The 3,906-nt window shown below is 40.7% G+C and overlaps 1 pseudogene; it reads left to right on the top strand.

Annotated features, from left to right (window-relative positions):
• Positions 1–1,074: 1,074 nt before the first annotated feature.
• LOC131400607 (U1 spliceosomal RNA) lies at positions 1,075–1,213 on the top strand (annotated as a pseudogene).
• Positions 1,214–3,906: the final 2,693 nt, after the last annotated feature.

The raw sequence follows: 3,906 nt of genomic DNA, 5'->3' as shown, positions 1-3,906 counted from the left end.
ATGGATTATCAGTGTGTTTGGTAAGCAGCCATGACTCAGACAGACACATTTTTATGGTAGAAATTTCCAATTATTGAGCAGAATGAATTGATAATAAGAACTTAAGCATTTATCATATGCCTGGCATTAGGCTAGAGAGAAATATTGAGGAATATGTTGTGGCTACTGTTCTCAAGAAGGTTACTCATTTCATTGACGAATTTAAAATAGCACACAAAAAATAAGTAGGAAGTATGTGTCATTTATAAGCGCCATAGGAGTTCAAAGAAGGGAAAGTAGTTAAGATGACATTTAGGTAAGGTTGAGATTATACTGACATGAGAGGAGTATGGGACTTAACTATGTTTGTGATTCTCAAAGGAGGGAGAATATCAGGTTCTTTGAAGTGGAAGATGTTATTTGAAAAAATACATATTCTGTATTATAACAATTTTTTATTTAAAAAAAGATCAAAACCAATGATTTTGGCTTTCATAATGCAAATCAAGGAAAGTAATGTTTTACAAATCCCTGGCTAGTAGGATAAACAAAAACTATGATTCTTAATGGGGTGAAGGAATGAGGGGCATATCAGAATCTCTGGGGGCAACAGAAATTTTTGCTTACCGCGGTTAAGAAACACTGGGAGCAAAGTGGATGGGCATGCATTCTGGGTGGAGATGAGGTGGGATGGGGAGGAAGTGGGAAAGACCTTGAAATGTGTGGACTAAAGTGAAGATACAGGAGTCGAGAGGAGTGTGGTGGGTAGGGAGACCATTGAAAGATAGAGTGCCAAGTTAAAGTGACTGGACTTCATTTGATGGACAGCAAAGAACCATCTTTGATTCTTAAGCATGAGAGTGTTAAGATGAGTGAAGTTTAGGAAAATTAGTCTATCTGATATTGATCTATAGAATAGAATAGAAAGATTGAGAAAGAAGAAAATGGGAGAAGATAGATGAGTTAGAAACATATTGGAAAATTTAGCCATGATGAGCCAGGGTTGGGGATCAAGTGAGGTTAGTAGACTTATTTCTGTGCCAAAGAAAAGGAAAAGCTATGACTTCAGGTCTGGAAAACTCAAAAGATTTATTGATACTTACCTGGCAGGGGAGATACCATCATCACAAGGTGGTTTTCCCAGGACCAGGATGTACTGATCCCTGTGATTTCCCCAAATGTGGGAAACTCGACTGCATAATTTGTGGTAGCGGGGGACTGTGTTTTTCTCCCTACAGGGGAAAACAATTTGTTGTAACCATGCCCACACTCCGAACCTTCCTTCCCCAGAGTGCATGTAGGCATGCTCTTCTAATGCAATTAGAGGGGCAGCTAGCTGGAAAACACGGTCAATAGTTTAGGGTGGAACCCAATTTCAAGGATTTAGTATATTTCATGCCATGGGTTAGCATTATCCTTGTTTTACTTTGGTAAAAATAGTACTAAACTACAAAAACAAGATTAAATTTCTCCTTTCAGTTATGTAAATGATGATCAGGTAAACCTGAGAATAGTTAAATAAAGTGTTTTTGCCCACGGGTATATGAAATGCAAAATAAGTAAATGTCTTCATTTTTCGTTTGTGTGCCTCTTCCAGCATATGGCCTTCCTTGGCTGGTAGTTAAGTGAGAATCATACTTCAAAATCTCAAGTCCAATGGTATTGAATTGTCCCTTCCCACTTGTGGGTTCCCACTTTTCCTCTGGAGCTCTGAAAGTTGTCCAAAAATCTGTGTTGCCTGGCATGTGGAGAAGTTACCAATTGTGGATCCAAAATTGTCTACTTGAAGAGGGCATAATGAGAAGCAAGTGTTTCATGCCTGACCAGCTCACAGATTGAGTAGCTGCACCCTAGGGAGTTGGAATGAGAGAACTAGGTAGAACTTAAAAATGTATGGTTTCAATCTCACTCTGTTTCCCACATTATTCTTAATCAAAGTCAGATCTGTTGTCCCAAGTTATTTTTACCCTGGCTTGGTGAGGTATGATTTTAAGTGCCAGTAATATGATTGTTTCCACAGTACTGTGACATTTATTTTCTTAAAAAAAAAAACCAAAAACATGTGGGCCACCCCAAGGACTCTGTACTGTCAGTGTCATTTTTAGTGGTGTCAAAAAAGCCACTGCCAGTTTTGACAAAGAAGACAAGTCTACAAATATAATCACCACGGCTGCCCAAGTCACTAGAGAATATGATAGTGTTTGGAAGAGCTAAAAGTAAATTATTTAATACTTAGCGTGCCTTTGTGTTCAGCATGCCACCACCCGGATAAAGTGATTTACTTCTATAGAAAGAAGCAATTAAGGAGAACACACACACACACACAATTTCCAGCTGCCAATGATTTCATTGGATTTAAATAGAGTTTCAGCTGGAATCTGATATTTTTTTTTTTTTTTTTTTTTTTTTTTGTGAGGAGATCAGCCCTGAGCTAACATCCGCCAATCCTCCTCTTTTTTTGCTGAGGAAGACGGCCCTGGGCTAACATCTGTGCCTATCTTCCTCCACTTTATATGGGACGCCGCCACAGCATGGCTTACCAAGCAGTGCGTCGGTGTGCGCCCGGGATCCGAACCAGCGAACCCCGGGCCGCCGCAGCGGAGCGCGCGCACTTAACTGCTTGCGCCACCGGGCCGGCCCCTGGAATCTGATATTTTGAAGAAAGCAATGAAGAACAGGAGAAAACAGCAGATTAAGAAGAAGGAGGAGCAAAGAAGAGGATGTGAGGTGGGGTGACAATATCTGCTGATGTTTTTGACAATTTCTACACCCCTCACATTAAGACAAAACAGCAAAAGGGAAAGTCAGTCCTGCAGGTACAGTAGTTTGTATGTAACAACCCCTACAATAAATTGCTATATTTAACAACCTATAACAACTAACAGCTCATAGGTAACTCATAGGATTGGCAGAAGAGTGGAGATTGCTTAAATGAAACCTTTTTCCCAAGGACTTGGTTAAAATGACATAAGGAATAATGGTCAAGGCTCAACAGAGACAAGAGGGGGGGATTGTGATCCTTTGGGCAAAGAAGCCGACATCAGTATTTGGAAAGATTCCAGAGAAAGGGTAAATAAAGGCCAGTTCACATGGGCAGGGAATGACACAACCTTTCTTCAGGTCAAGTCCTCATCAGAGTGGTAAGAGCAAGCTTCTGAGGCTTTTTGCTTGTGCATCCAGAATCTGCTCTGAAGCATGGCAAAGTTGCTCCTTCTCTATTTCCTTCATTACCACCCCTAAAGCAGTTACTACTAAAAGGTGGAGGGAAGAGGTAGGGGAGAAGTGGGAAGGGGTGGAGAGTCGATCGGTCAAAGGGAAGGAGGCAACAAAAATGTCTGAGAACCAGAAAACAGCCCCTCCTGCACAGCTCCAGCCTGTTCTTGGGGATGCGATTCAGGGAGAGGACAATAGCTTGGCATTGGATGTGAGATTCAAATTTTAAACTTAAAGAACTAAATCTTGAACACCAGAGTTAGACTGTTCTAATAGCAAAAATTTGCATAAAACTTATAGAATCTTGCTAAGATGCTGCTAAAGAAAAGAGGGAGGGGACTCAATATAAACAGCTGACATTTATTTAAAAAGATAAACTTTTTTCATGTTTATTTAGATTCCTCACTAAAGCAGTGCAATGAACTGAATGTTTGGGTCCCCCTAAAATTCACTAGTTGAAATCCTACCCCTCAAGGTGATAATATTTGGAGGTGGGAGCTTTGCAGAGTGATTAGGTCCTGAGAATGGAGCCCCCCATGAATGGAATTAGTGCCTTTATAAAAGAGACCCAGAGAGCTTTCTCCCCCTTTCCATCTTGTGAGGATGCAGGGAAAAGACAGTTATCTCCGAACCAGGAAGTGGGCCCTCACCAGGTCTCAGATATGCCCATAAATTTCTGTTGTTTATTAGCCATCCAGTCTATGGTATTTTTGT

This window comes from Diceros bicornis, chromosome 3, assembly GCF_020826845.1.
Source record: "Diceros bicornis minor isolate mBicDic1 chromosome 3, mDicBic1.mat.cur, whole genome shotgun sequence".
In the NCBI taxonomy this organism is placed as follows: domain Eukaryota; kingdom Metazoa; phylum Chordata; class Mammalia; order Perissodactyla; family Rhinocerotidae; genus Diceros; species Diceros bicornis.
This window is presented reverse-complemented; position numbering and strand designations above follow the sequence as displayed.